Below are 16,033 nucleotides of genomic sequence, written 5' to 3'. Positions count from 1 at the left end.
ACCATTCGTTTTCTCCTTTGAGAGTGAAGCCTGGTATCATAGCTAGCCAAAGACACATTTCTATCTTATGAATCTATGTCACATAAGCCTTTTCTCTTAGGGATCTAAATAAATTGCTAAATACAAATCCTGCTGTCATCAAGCTTTCTGTTAGTGTCCAGCCTTTCTTATTAGAAGAGCATAGTTTTAGCTTTAAAAATTTTTTTTGTTTATATTTTGTTTGAACCCTTACAGGCTTTGAGGCTGTTTTCCCTTTCTCCTGATCATTTCTCCCCCTGAAATCTCAGGAGAATTAATTTTAGCAAACACTGGAGGCATGCAGCCTTCCCTTTATTTTCTCTACTTGGGGATCCTTCCTCACCTAATCCTTTTCCAGTCCATGCCTTCCTATTTCAAGTGTAGGACAGGGATGAACTCCCATCTCTGCACAGTCCCACCTTTGTATTCTCCTTCACTTTCCCTCCATCACTTCATTTCACTACACACACACACTACTTTTATTCCTGACAATGTTTGGCCACTTGTGTGGCTGCTAAAGTTCTGGCAGCTTTCCTCTTTGGCCACGAGTACAACTACCTGGTTCCTCCAGTGTCCCTCAGGTGCTGCCAAGGCAAAGGCATTGTGATCATTGACTTTATCAGTGATAACACCAAGGCAATGGAAGTAAACATACAAAGAGAGAGCCTTATTACATGCTTAAAAGAAGAATTGAGGCAATTTCCCCAACTCAACTATCTCTCATTGAACTTCTCTGAAGAATAGTGTTCCTTTTCCAAGTTTATTGATTTTCCCATTCCATCATAGGCATATAAAAGCCTTATATGGGAATGAGGTTAGTAAATTATAACCACTGAAACCTAGCATGCATCTCCCTATGATTATGACCTTACTCTCATTCTACACTGGCCAAAGGTATAGATGCTTGTGCAGTGGGAAATCCTGCTCATTGAATGACTATTAGTACATTTTTTTGAAAAGAATGGAGTTTTTCCAGAGTTAATCCCTTTTTTTATAATCCAATTTATCTACTCTTTTTTCTAAAATGTGACCCCTTTCCCCCTCTGTATTCTATTACGATTCACCACAATTTCTCCTGAGGGTACAATAGAGTCTAATTTTCTTCATTATTCAATTTGGATCCTGTTAAGAGAGACAGACATTCACTGACAAGAAGAACATTTAAATTTTGGCAAATAAGTTCATTAGTATTCAGAAAGCTTTGCACCCCTCATATTTAATAAACCTTTCCATTACAGAGAAAGAAATCCTGCAAAATAGTCAAACAAATTAGCAATGGGGCCACCAAGAGAGTATATTCAACCTTGATTCAAAGATGTCTCAGTTTATCAGTTTTCTGTCAATCATTAAAACAAGGAAGATGAAACATGCAATTATATACAAGGAGACAGAACTCCAAATTCTTTCATCCTAGCTGAAGCAGAAGAGTTTTAATTGCTTGGAAAAGTGAGATTTTTGTTTTCTCTCAAGAGGGAAGAGGAAACAAATATAAATTGCCTTAGAGTCAATGGCTGGAGGTACAAGGCTCCAGACCATGCAAATGAGAAGTAGAAAGACAAGTCCATCATCTGTACGTTTGTCTTTACAATGGCCAATATCAAGATATTTAGAAATATGGGCTGATTGACAGAATGTTCCCCTTTTCATTAGAATGTTTAGGGTCATATAGATTTACTGAGTCTCTTCTTCTTAATGGGAGTGAGACTGCACCAAAATATTTGAATATATTGTCAATTATTTCAGGGTTGATTTTCCATTTGTGTGAGTTATCAATGGCCCTTTGTTTCTCTTCCAAGTCCTACCAGCGATTCTAATTTATGAGCCTTACACTGTTTATAACATATTTACCAGAGGGAAAGTAAGGACAAGGAGAGAAGATAAAATACTATTCAATCCATTTAGTAATGATGTTCATCTGCAAAAATGAAGACAAGAAAATTAAAGCTCTTGGTCATGGAGAGATACAGACATTAACTGAAGGTATCTGCCTGTTCCTTGACCTCAACTCAGAAGTAAAATCAAGAGTTAAGAGTAACTAATTCTACCATTTAAGTCAGAAATTGAAATCCCTAATACTATTTCCCAGGACAAAATTCTCAAACCAAATAGCAGGTATCAACAATTCTGAATTTGAAATTCCATAGATTTATCTTTCTGTAAAATATTTTCTGCACTCAGAGATATACATCAAATAGATCTGCTAATGTTGGAAAAAACAAAGATATGAATTTGCTTATATAGGATTCACAACAGGGTAAGAATAGCAACATCTTTTTGTGTGATTAGGCTTTTTCCTTTCCTTTTTAAAGAGGTCATCAGACATAGGGATATATGAAGCACAGTATATATGAAAATGTCTATTTGCCTAGAGGTACTTTGTAAGTTTAAGAAGTAGTCCTCCCTACCAGGGAAGGGATGGGTTACAGAGTATAAAGTAGTCAGGGCCTTCACTGTCTGAAGGACTGTCCTTCTACAGATTTATCCTAAGAAATAAAAGACTATTTCTTCCTTATATCTGAAGATAGATCTTTCCACAATGACTCTAGGATAGAATGATTATCTTTTTTTTTTTTCTGGGATAGAGTCTCCCTACGTCATCCAGGCTGGAGTGCAATGGCACAATGGCATGATCTCGGCTCACTGCAGCCTCAACCTCCCAGGCTCAAGCAATCCCCCCACCTCAGTCTCCTGAGTAGCTTGTACTACAGTCACAGGCCACCAACTACAGCTAATTTTTGTATTTTTTTTTGCAGAGCTGGGGTTTTGCCATGTTGCCCAAGTGGGTCTTGAGCTTCTGGGCTCAAGAAATCTGCTGCTTTGGCCTCCGGAAGTGCTGCAATTACAAGTGTGCACCACCATGCCCAGCCCTGAATAATTATCTGATGTGGATCTCAAGGTACTCTAAAGTTGCTTGAGTAGAATGGGGCATCTCTCTGTAGTTGGTTACCCTGGAACATGGGCACACTCCCCTGGGACATCACTGATTCTTTCCAAAGAGAAAGCCAGCAGATGAAAAAAGGAGGGTTTTTGTCTCCTGGAGTCTGGGAAAGTATCAGGTTTATCTTGTGTCTCTAAACCTAGCACATAACTGGTACATGGCAATGGCATATGTTCAATAGAAATATGAGGAAGAGAAGGAGTGGGAGAAAGACGGGGGGTGGGAAAAACGGGAATAAAGCTTCCATACGTTCTACAGTGTATGTTGCTGCAACCTTCCTAACTTCAAAGGGGAGAAGCAGACTCACTGTATCCTAAAACATTGACAAAACACCCACTTCAGAAAAAAAGTAATAATCAAGTAACTGTTGAAGATCTATTTGGCCTAACAGCATAGAAACAGGAAAATTACAAACTGGCCAGCTGTAGCCTAGGGCCTGATCTTAACGTTTTAGAGTAGGAGGGGTTTGGAGACACTCAAGGAGCATCCAAGTGGAATGTGCAATGTCTTACTCACAGTCACACAGCTTGTTAGTATTAGAACACAAACTAAAACCCATGTCTCAAAATTCCCAGCCCAGCATTTTTCACATTGCAGTTTCCTATATAGAACAAAAGCAATAGCTGTTTCTTGAACCCTATCCCTTCCTGTTTCCTGACCCAAGTCACTTCATATGTCCTTCCCCAGAGGCCCTGCTAATCTTAAGCCCTTTCCCTGGTACCACAGGACTTTGCAAAATTTGCTGGGGGGAAACAGCCCATGCTCATAGGCCATTTATAGAATGCAGGCTTATAGAACATGGTCAGTAGGCATGATTAAGGAAACAGGAATTAGCCTAATAATTGGAACACTGGCTCAAGAATATCTTTGTAGCCATTTGTTAGCTGTAGCCACTGTTCTTCATACCTACGGGAAAGCTATGGTGTAAACTCCATGAGGGCAGGTACCATATCTATCTTGCCCCTAAGTCTCTTCAATGTCCAGTAGGTACTTGACTGTTAGTTGCATTATTAAACATGACTACTGGTTCCATATTTCATGATTCCAGGCATGTTCCATGATGGCTTTATCTACAAATAACGAGCAATGTTATCCTTTAGCCAAGTATTTTTGAAGGGCCCAGCTCTACCTTGTGTCTCCAGTAATCTAATGAACTCAATACAGAGTTTGACCACCAGGTCCCTAGGTAAAGACTTGAACTGCTCTGTGAGCAATGACCCTCACCCCCAACTGAACGAAGAGTGCTTAAGGGCTCACATTATAGAAGTGGAAGACAGACAGCCTGCCAGTGTCTTTATTATCGAAGCCCTAGAGTGTAGAGAAGAGACATGTAGGCTAATGAATTGGTGTCTCCCTCAAATCACTACTTGTTCAATCTTTATTAGAGGAAAGGTTGAGGTCTGTATGGGTAAGAACTGAGCAAGAGGATCATGGGGGTGCTCATCCTACCTTCTGGGGTCATAAACAATCTAGCTATAGTCCCTGTTTATGTATCCTAGTAAGAAAAACAAACCCTGCAGCCAAACAGCATATTCCTCTATATTCTGATTATGACCTGCTTTCCACCCTTAAGGAATTTAACAAACCATTCCTTCCAACCCCACACAGATTCCTCTCTGAGAGAAGGGCTGATAAATCATACTACTGACATGTTGGTGCCTTTATAATTTAGTCCTCCAAGCAGTTGTCCCATTGTTTTGTCTTTAATCTGACCCTGCTGACAGTCATTACTCAAAATGAAGAACGCAATCTAGAGAGAAACTGCAGCTGATGCTCCTCTTCTCTCAGGGAGTGGATGGCCCATCCATAAAGTCTTCTTGATGATGGTGTCCAGGAGGCAGGGTCCAAGGAGCTCAACAACAGCAGTAGGAAGCAACACAAAAAGGTCATGCTTCTCCAAGGGAGTGCATTTTCCTTCTGTTTCAGCAACTGTAAAATTATAAACAAAAGATTAAACAGCTAAACCACTGCTCAAGTAAGGATCTTGGTAAATGCATGGCTTACCCTAAGCCTGATGACGGATTCACTGGCATCTAAATGAAGTTTGTGGTTTTCCAGACAATGGGGCAGAGACTACAGGAACACATAAATTATGCCTAAGGATTCTTTATTAATTTTGTTGTACCAAAGAAAAAGGAAAAACTATAATTGCAGCTAAATACAAGTAAATGCAAGTAAATCTGCATGCATAAGCCATGTAGAATACATGGGCTAGGAAGGGATATACTAGGGGAAAAGGAGAGAGAGCCCAAAGAATCAAGAGCAAAGAAGTTGCTTCTTCCCCCACAATACTGCACAGGACCAACCTGAATGGAACAGCGATTGTGCGACCTAAGTGAGAGTTGAATAAATAATATCTGGGGACAAACTGAGATTTAAGCTCACATGAAAAGTCAGAATTATAGTAACCAAAGCCTTAGCCAGTTCCTGGGCAAACAGTATGTTTGATTCCCACAGTCTTTAACAAAATAAGAAAGGATGATAATAATCTCACCCAAAGATGGTCTAAATGAAGCATTACTAGTTTAGGGGATTTCTACCAAAAACATCAAAAGTGATGGTGATAGCGCCATTACCAGAGCACTGGCAAATCGGTGGCTGTCTTTGCTGCCATCCCCACCTAGGTGGGCCCCTCTGTCCCCTTCCTCAGGAACCAGGAGCCCAGCATCCGTGTGCCATTATCTGCCCACTCTAATTTATTAATGCAACAGATAGCAGTTAAACAAAAAGTCTTCCAATGGCTAGAATTGAGTATTTCATAGTAGGGTATGAACAATTGGTTAAATTGACTTTATCAGCACCATAAGACAGTACAAAAAATTTTTAAAAAAAGAAAGAAAAAAAAATAACAATTGGTGACTTTCACACTCCCATGAGCTATCTGCAGTTTATAAATGGAGATTGTGCACATAAAACTCTTAATTACTGGAATATGAAAAAAAGAGAAGGAAGGGACAAGTGAGTAAGGAAAGGGTAGGGTATTCCCATGCTTCTTGTTTAATGTCACCACCATCCCACACCAACCATCAAACCTCCAAACAGTGGGCTTAGGGAACATGACCTCCGATGTTACTGAACAGATGCTAGCCCCGGTCTTAGAAGACAATTCTGTCCTCAGAGCACACAGAAGAGGTGGGTCCTTGAGAACGGATGCCCGGATTTATAGAGACACTTCCTACGGGTATCAGTGATCATGTCTGCATTCCTGGTGTCTCCCCTAATCCAAATCCTTCACTTTACAAAGAAGCAAAGTGAAAGGTGAGTGGCTTGCTCAGTGTCCTGTAGGGACTAACTAAAGGGTAGGGCCAGGACTAAGCCCAGTCTCCCAAGGGCCAGTCCATAGCCCTATCCAGGTAAATTCCCATGAACACAGAACATTGTGCTCCACACATAGGCAGAAGGTCATATTCTTCAAGCTCTAGAGTAATATTTGGATAGTATCTGGGTAGCAATTTTCCCTTCATGGACAACAATTCGATTCAGTGGGTCTGGGGTGAGGGACATGTATCTACATGTTAACAAGCATCATGGGATCTTCCAAGTATAGGAACCACCCCTACACTTGGTCACCCCTCTACCTACCAGCACCGCACAGAGGGCTGAGAGGTCCCTGTGAAGGGACTGCTCTGGGGACATCTTCTGGAACCCAAACATCAAAGGGCTCCTGACTATGGGTCACAAATCAGAGCCCTGAAAACAAACACCAGCCTTGAAATCTCAAACAAAGAATGTTTAGAATGGGCAAAAAGTGCTCCTCTTAGACCTGTTGACCTTAGTGGCTTTGGGTCTGGCAGTATCCCAGTGATGCCTTCAAGCCTCCTGTGTAACCAATCACCCAATATATGCTGAGCCCCTACTTTGTGTACAGCTGTGTGCAGGGGACTGAGATGGGCAAAGAAAAATAAGCCCTAACTGTAAAACTCTACCAAGAAGATCAGACATGTTCACTTAAAAAGAACATCCACATTACAGAGCAGTGTTGTTGAGGATGAAATACAACACAGATCCGTATCCATGTCATATAACCTTGCCCCACATAAGTCAACAATTTCCAAACCTACTTCCTGGCAGAACCATCTTTGGCAGTTCCTCAACCTCCACCCTGGGAATTCTGATTCAGTTAGCCTGAGAAAGGGTCCAGAATGTGTCTTTTTCACCAACTGTGAGGTAAATCTAAGGCAGGAAGTCCACAGATGGACATTTGAGATTCCCACGGTGTGTTGAGGGTCAGGCTGTAAAGAATTCAAGGTAATCTAGCTTGGTTGCTTCTTTATACTAATGGTTTGCTGCTCCTCAAAATTCTTAACATACTCACATTGGCCCCTAGGATCTAAGTCTGTTTGGTTTTGTTTCTCTTAGGTTAGTAATGGCTGATGTTGTCTTCCTAACTGAAACTTCCTACTTAGGGGCTCCTTGATGTTCCCAGCAGAAATCTGTTTTCTGGAAAAGGGTGCAGCTTTACTCCTCAGAAAAACACACAGCAAAAAAAAAAAAAAAAAAAAAAGCCCATGAACAGCCATGTATCATATGATTTCATTTATACCTTTTATATGGAATGTCTAGAATAGGCAAATCCATAGAGATAGAAAATAGATTAGTGGTTGTGGAGGACTGGGGGGAAAGTGAAATGGGAAACGACTGCTAATGGGTGTGGAGTTTCCTTTTGGAGGTGATGAAGACATTCTGGAATTAGTGGTAATGATTGCACAACTTTCTGACTATACTGAAAACCACTGGATTGTATACTTTAAGAAGTGAATTTTATGGTATATGAATTATATCTTAATTTTTGAAAAGCCCATGCAGAGGTAACACATAAAACATGCAGGTGGGTCACCTGGCTCCCTGGGACCTCACAACTACTGGGTGATGTTCCCTGGGCAAGAGGCAGGGCAGCTGATGACAATAATAACTACTATTCACTTGTACTTACTATGTGGCAGACGGGCATCCATTACACATAGTACATGGTTGGCTCAGTACGTGGTAATCTCAGATGAGGCATCATTAACAAAAATGTGGATATTATTATGATTATGCTGTCATCACTAACATTTTAAATATGACAACATGATGCCACAGTAAGGTTAAATAACTTGACCAGTCTACAGCTAGTAAGTGGCAAAACTCATAACTAGGGAGATGTGGTTTAATAGGCACCAAAAGACCCCTTGCCCCAAAGCCTGCCCCAAACCATGTCCCTCATGGATCTGTCATTCTTATCATTAGATTTGTGGAAAGCAGAATAATAATAATGATGACAAAATGTAGCTGAGATGTATCAAGCACTTTCCATAAATCATCTTCGATTTATAGATATGAAAACTAAGGTAGAGAATGTTTAAGTAACTTGCCCCAAACCACACAGCTAGAAAGTGATGGACCCAGAATGTAAACACAGACCCTTAGCGCTAAGCCACTCTGTCAGAGATCCAACTCAGATGTCTGCAGGGGCAGGACAATGATAGTGTCAAGTGGGCCCCATATAGCACATCTTGAAAAACAAAACAGTATTGACTCATCTTTGATTCATCTATAGACATGTGGTACAATTTTCTTCTAATACTAGGGGATAAAACAAAGCACAAGAGCAGTGATAAATGGCAAATGATGCTTTGCCTCAATGTTGAGGAGGCAAACAGGAGTGCAGAAACTATGGCAAACTGCAGACAGAGCTGCTTCACCCAAGGGGGCTTTCCCATTCCACTCCAACCCTCTACCGCTGGGTGGGTAGGTGGTACAGTGTTGCCATATTTTCTGAGATGAAGCCAGAAAAACAGACATTTACAGAAAATCTTTTTCATTTTTAAAAGATAGTAAATAATTCTGCAGACTATATTGGTCTCTAGCAGAACACTCTTGACCTCAACACATAGTAAATTGTCTCCTCAAGCAGTTCTATGTTACTGAGATTTAGGATTTGGGGTTAAAAGTGATAGGGTGAGTCAGGAACAGTGAGGAGGAGCCAGGGTCTGAAGACTCTTGATGCACACCTTAGGAAGAAGAGCTTTATTTTCTAGGCCACGGAAAGCCAGAACTTTGCTGTTCTGTTTTGTTGAAGAAGGGAAGGGGTCCAGACCACCAAGACGTCTCTGAGGACGATGTAAAGGCAGAATAACCAGGAAAGATAACCAAGGCAGTGAGACCAACTGGGTGGTAACTGTAATTGTCAGCCCCAAACAAAGGTAGTAGCAATGGAGGCAATAGCATGTACTCAAGTGCACTAATAGCAAAGACCTTCCCTGATCGATGATAGATCTGATTGTTTCAAAAGGGGACACACATATACTCTATTAGATAGCTATAGCGTACACTGATTAAAAAAAAAAAGACTATCATAAGGAAGAGAGAGACATTAGCAAATGTGAGGAAGAGTGCTGCGAGAGAAATGGAGAAGGGTTACAGGATACAACTTGTTAGAAGCTGGGTTTGGCATATGAAAGGGAAAGAAAATGTTCTTGGCTGGGGAAGAGACAGCTTTAAAACTGCCTAGGAAAACAAAAATGAATGAGGGAAATTAAAAAAAAAACACATATAAAGAGTTCAGGTATTAAGAAATTAAGAAGAAATATGGAAAACCAGCAAGAACAACAGAAAAAAAAAAAAAGAATCAGGCAACAAAGAACAGTGAAAGTCCCTAATGTCCAGATTTAATGCAGATGAGAGAAACCAGTGAAGGCATTTTAAAAAGATGTTGTAATGAAGGCACCAAGAAGATTGCCTTAACAGAGAGCGAACTCAAGAATAGAGACCACAATGGAGGCATTTATAAGGAATAAATGAAAAAGAAGACCAAACTATGGGAAAGGATTTTAGTGATTGGAGACTCACAGGAAAAGATGAGTCTTAGAGATGTCAGAAAGGAAAATATGACAGGATTCTGGAATATTCTCAGAGTGAAAATAGGTCTAATCTGTAAAATATACAAAGTTCTCTCTCCACAAGTGCTTAAGAAGCAGCCCTAAGAAGTGCCAAAGATAACACCAAAGCTGCATTCCAAGGGCATGAGGAGGAGGAGAAAGCAGTTACCAGCAAGTCCCTGAAGGGAAGGGAGCAAGGATTTTAGCCCTCACCAGGCTTGATTTTCATTGGTTGTAATATCATCCAAACTGGAATAACGCATTCAACAGAATGGACTTTTCCAGAAGTAACCTTGTGATGACTCAGAGCATTCTGGGAGAGGGGCAGTAGACAAGAAGACAGAAGCAAAAAGGAAAAGCCTCTGCCATACACATGGTGCAGAGATAAAGAGGACCAACAATAACAGTAGCAAAGTATCCTATTGAAAATCATCAAGTTGTACATTGAAATGAAAGAAATACAAGGAGGTAGGAGGAGGTCATATCATTGACAACAATGGGAAAGGGCTGTCATTTAGAAAAGTATGTCGCATAATGTCTGGCATCTTACATACAGTATTCCATTTAAGCCTCACATTAGATAGGCAAAGTTACTCCCTTTTGCAAAAAAAAAAAAAAAAAAAGTAGAGACCATGGAAAATTGGTTATTTACTAAAAGTCACTTAGATAGTAAGTGTTAGAGCCAAGACTTGTTGGATTCTCAAACTTACGCATTTTTCCCCTATACCACTCTCTTGGATTATGGACCATCTTCCAATCGGATTACTGCAAAAGCCTTCCTGATATTTCACCCTTTACAATTATTCTTTCACTATCTAACCCAAGCAGTCTTTCTGAAATGCAAATTTTATCATGGTGCTGCCCTGCTCAAATCTAGTCAATAAATTCCTTTTGATCTTAAGATGGAGTCCAAACCACTTAGCATTCCCTACAGGGCTCTTCAGGATCCGTCCCTACTCACCTTCCCAGCCTTATTGCAAGGTCCTCTCATTGCAGGTGACAATGCAATACCTCTTAATATATTAAAGTCCCCAGAATGCACCCTGCTCATTCTCACCTCCAGGCCTTTGCATACTTTGTCTCTTGCCCCTGAAGCACTCTTCTTCCTGACCTCCTAAACTCTCCCCTCAGGCAGCCAATGCAACAGTTTCTCTCATAAAATCTAACACACTTTATTGAAATCCTCTCTGCCAATTCGAGGTCCCCACACCCCCTGACTGGGAGCTACCATAGGAAAGATCCTGTTTCTATCTTGTTCACGTTAACGCCTACTTAGTAGTGCCCTGACATATCATAGGTGTTAAGCACATATGTTTTGAAATGGATTAATAAATTGGATAGGATGGGGCTGTCACTGGTTACTAAGTTAAAGTATGAGTAGAGGCCAAGGCCATAACTAACACCAAAGCCTCTTCTTTTAAGATCTGCAATCTACTGTCTATAGCTGAAGATTCTTTTCTTAGGCATCTCAAAAATTCAACAACATTTAGGCTAGGCCTGCCATAGCTCACATCTGTAATCACAACACATTGGGAGGCCAAGGCAGGCAGATATCTTGAAGCCAGGAGTTCCAGAACATCCTGGCCAACATGGTGAAACAGTGTCTCTACTAAAAATACGAAAATTAGCCAGGCGTGGTGGTGCATGCCTGTAATCCCAGCTACTCAGGAGGCTGAGGCACGAGAAACACATTAACCTGGGAGGCAGAGGTGGCAGTGAACCAAGATCATGCCACTGCACTCCAGCCTGGGTGACAGAGTGAGACTCTGTTTCATAAAAAAAAAAAACAACATTTAATAGAACATATACTCTATGCACTTTCTGTGCACAGAGCTATGAGTAATTCCAGGGAGTAATTCCAGGGACAAGACTCAGTTCTTGCTCTAAACAAGCTTGCAGTCTAGTGGAGTAGCCTTGATTGTCCAATGTGTTACAATTCACATTTTCTTTAAATCTTTTTAGAATTGAGGTGAAACTCTTTGACAGTCTGTTAAGCACTGGGTAACTGCCAGTTGACCGATCACTAGCTCCAACAAGACTACAAAGGGCTTGAGATTTGAGAATGAATCTTGTTCACCATTATCATCATTATCATCCCAGTGCCCAGCACAGTGGCTGGTATATAAAAACAGGTTTAAAATAATCAACTGAACAAATGAAAGAATAGACAAGTGAACAAGCAAACAAGCCAAGCCTTGGAATAAAGCTTTGGAATCTGGGTCAGAGTCTCAGCAGGAATTATTCTCCATCATTAAACAGATAAATGACTCAGTAACAAATACTCTAGGGAAAATCAGCCCATTTGACATAAACACACACACAGACACACAGACACAGACACAGACACACACACATACACACTGCAGAGTCAGTGGAATATGGGAGCAGGATAAAAGAGGGTCAGGGTAGGATTTTGGACAGTTTTCCAGTGCCAGCCCAGGCTCTCTCTGGTGACTTCAGGTTTTTTTTGTAACTGTCTACAAGGTACTATTATTTGATGCCAGACAGTCCTTTGCTTTTGTGTGGAATCACTGTGTTGCCTGAACAGTGTATGATTTCGCTTTTGTGCAGACAATCAGCAGGTTATTAGTGTACCATACAAATCGCCCTGGACTCAGGATGGAGCCCTGGGGAACTGAAGCTGTAATAGACTGGAGGGAAGATATGGTGTTGCTGACAGTTACCTCTGATGGCAGTTAAAAGGTATGATTGCAACCACATGACAGCTTGATACAACAGATCCCTGAGTTGTTCACATGGCAAATTCTGATTAATGGTGTCAATAATTATTATAAAATTTTACAGGTTTTGGAGAGGACTCCATTACATCCTACTATGAGAATACAAGACTAACCATATCCCTTATGAAATAACCATGTTTTATCATTATTTTACTGCCACTGGTTTTACATGTTAGTGAACATGAGTTTATTTGCACATGCAAGGTTGGGGGGGGCAGAATTCTGCTGCATATTTATAAGGTTCATGAAGAAATTAGTACATAAGAAAGTGAGTGTGAGATCAATTGAAACTTAGTATATGAGCCAGAATTTTCCACTTTCACACTCACATGTATGCATACATACACACAGATATACACAGACAAGATAAGGTCAATTTCACTGTATCCATATCTGGCAATGATGTGGGCATAGTGAAAAGATTTCAGGTTCCCTCCAGAAAGCCCTTAGGCTACAAGAAAAATCATCCTACATCTAATAAACCCATCTTAGATATATCTCCCATATGGTAAAGCCCTGTTTTGCTTTATTCCAACAAATTGATCCCTGGATTCCTTTCACAGCTGTTACTGCTATTGTTTATGATCTATTGAGCCTTCGCAGTGGAGTGAGGCACTGCATAGAAAAGAGTCCGTATTCCCACATCACTGGGCTGTGTGAGCATTAAATAATCTCACCTGTGAAGAGTCCCAAGCACACAGTATATTTAGGGGCCTGACACGTAATAACTGCTCAACAAATGGTGGTTAAAAAATTTTTTTTATTAAAATATTCTGGATGCTTAGTCTCAAGAAAAAAGATCAGAGTAGGTCTCTAAACCAGATTGCCACCAAGGTAATAAGGATGTTAAAACAAACAAACAAATAAATAACCCTTCCTCATGATTTCCTCCTCACTATTTTCCTTCACAGTTCAGTTTGGCTTGAGAAACACTGGAGCCTCTATGTGCCCAGCACTGGGCTAGCACTGGAGGCACAGAGATGTCTATGGCCACCTCCCAGCTATGGGTGGCTGCCCCTCTGCTGGGGACATGAAACACCTGAAATTCTTTCAAAGCAGAGTCTTTCGTCATCACAAAAGCATTTAGAAAATTTATTATACAAATTCATATAAATGATATAATCCCATAAAGGAAAATATTTGTTCCTGTAACAGTTACTATTTAGGTTAATTGACTTTTTTCATATTTTGGGACACTCCTCCTTAATGTATAGCTTTTATACATACAGGAATCATCTTTTTATTTGGCAATGACTTTTCTAGGATAAATGAATGTTTCAAATGTGCTTAAAAAAAACAGGAGACTAAATTAATGCTAATTAAAATGGAGCCTATGATAGCAAGCCTATGGATATAATTCTTATCTATAAAATATATCATAGCTATCACCAAAGAAATGAATCTAAAACTTAAAATTACCAATTCTAGCTAGATGTCAAGAAATATTACTAATATCAACAGATAATTCTAACCCTTTTGATCTTTCTGCATGGGTGATCTACAGGCATGTAGCCTGCAGATTGCCTCAATACTTTGAGTTGTTCAAAATCATTACTAATGTTTGGAGGTTCTCTACCCCAAGCATTTCCTTTTCCATTTCTATCAAATTTCGGTGGATCCTTTTCTGAAGTTTAAGTAACTCAAGAGGCCTTGCCTGTTCCATGTCAATTTGAGACAGTTTCCTCTTAACTTGGAGTTTAGGAGCTAACCCTTCCTCCTCCTCCTCTTCTCCATTTTCCTTACTTTACTAGCCTCATCTCCCTTGTTTCATTTTCCTCTGAAGTTCTTTTTTTCCATACTTTAAGTTTCATTTAAAAGCTCCCCTTTCCTATGCTCTAAGAAAAAAGAATAGCAGAAGAAACAGAACACAGGGTTAGAAGGGTGGGCAAAGATGAAGAAATAAGAATTTCAAAGCTCCTAACTCTAAAACTCAGCTTCTCTTTCTATAATGGCCAGAAACAGATGGACATTCTAGAAAGACTAAAAGGAAGAAGATGGTAAAATGTTGAAGGGAGGAACCCATCTCAAGTGCTTCCTTCTTCCTCTAATCTCTTCTTTCCACAACTCATCTGCAGTGGCTTTTATGCTTTTAGTGGAATTGAACTCATTGAAAGTTCAGAGTAAGGCTGGGTGCTGTGGCCCACGCTTGTAATCCCAGCACTTTGGGAGGCCAAGGTGAGTGGATCACTTGAGGTCAGGCGTTCGAGACCAGCCTTGTCAACATGGTGAAACCCTGTCTCTACTCAAAATTTCGCCAGGCATGGTGGTGTACGCCTGTAATCCCAGCTACTTGGGAGGCTGAGGCAGGAGAATCACTTGAACCCAGGAGGCAGAGGTTGTAGTGAGCTGAGCTCACACCACTGCACTGCAGCCTCAGCAAAAGAGCGAGACTGTCTCAAAAAAAAAAAAAAAAAAAAAAGAAAGAAAGAAAGTTCAAAGTAGGTAAAAGGGACAAACAGCATGCAGTAAAATTCCACTCACACACACACAAATTTCCCCAGGGTGCCTGTAGATAAATTGCTTAAGTGTTGTTCTCCACCCTTCTCCCAGGCCAACACACAACACTAGGCCACCTCACACCTGAACTTCTGGTTGAGCCAGAAGAGAGCTAGAAGTTTGAGGGCAGGGCCAGGAGCCCAGCAGAGCCCCAGGCAGTGGGCCAAGCCATCACCTCTGCAGGACTGGGACCACATTTGCCCCCAGACAACCCTGAGAAAGTTGGGTAGAAGGAGCAGCTGGGAAGGTCAAAGGCAATTTGTGTTGGCACCAGGGAAGCCTCACCCACCTTCCACCAGGCCCCAACCCTGGCTATCTCAGAGGGTGCAAGAGTGTTCTAACCCTGTCTTCCAACTCCAGTTAAACCAGAGGCTGGACATTCAAGGGAGGGACCAGGAATGTGGCCAGCCAGGTACAGGGACATTACTGCCACACTTTCCATCATGGCCCACAAGTGAGATCCAGGCCACACAGGTGTACTTGTGGACAGGGACATTCTGAGATTCTGTTTAAAAATTAAGTCTTCCGTTCTAGACTTTAAACAATAATGACTGCCGTTTGTTGACCACTATATATGGGCTAAACTCACCACAAATAGGTCATTTAATTCTAACAACAACCCTATGCAGTAGATACAGTAAATTACCTCCCCTTTACAAACTAGAAAACTAGAGCCTAGAATGATAAAAGAACTCAATTCCAGCTAAGAAAGGACAGATCCAGAATTACATTCCAGATAAAGCTGACTATAAAACCCACATTATGTTTAACCATCATATGTAGAAAACCAACCGTCTACACTTTTGAAAGTACTCCTCCTGGATGGGCCTTCAAAGCACTTTGACCTTGTTTTGTTACAGGAACAGAATTCAGTAGCAAGATGGCAAATAGTTTTCCTCTATTTGTCAATGTGCCTGAGGCCAGAAGTAGATTCTAGAAATCAGATAAACAAGTGGCAGAGATAATCCACTTACAAAACA

The 16,033-nt window shown here is 40.8% G+C and overlaps 1 long non-coding RNA gene across 2 annotated transcripts in view; it reads right to left on the bottom strand.

The window, feature by feature from the left end:
- Window positions 1-219: 219 nt before the first annotated feature.
- Window positions 220-16,033, bottom strand: part of LOC116533249 — a 46,377-nt gene continuing 30,563 nt past the window's right edge. For both annotated transcript variants that reach the window (XR_004261171.1, XR_004261172.1), the window contains exon 3: window positions 220-4,885. This is a non-coding gene — a long non-coding RNA (uncharacterized LOC116533249). The remainder of the gene's footprint in view (window positions 4,886-16,033) is intronic.

The sequence above is a fragment of the Sapajus apella genome, unplaced genomic scaffold (assembly GCF_009761245.1).
Source record: "Sapajus apella isolate SASKATOON/1434 unplaced genomic scaffold, GSC_monkey_1.0 scaffold81, whole genome shotgun sequence".
NCBI lineage: Eukaryota > Metazoa > Chordata > Mammalia > Primates > Cebidae > Sapajus > Sapajus apella.
Note: the sequence above shows the minus strand (reverse complement) of the source record. Positions and strands in the feature narration are given on the sequence as shown.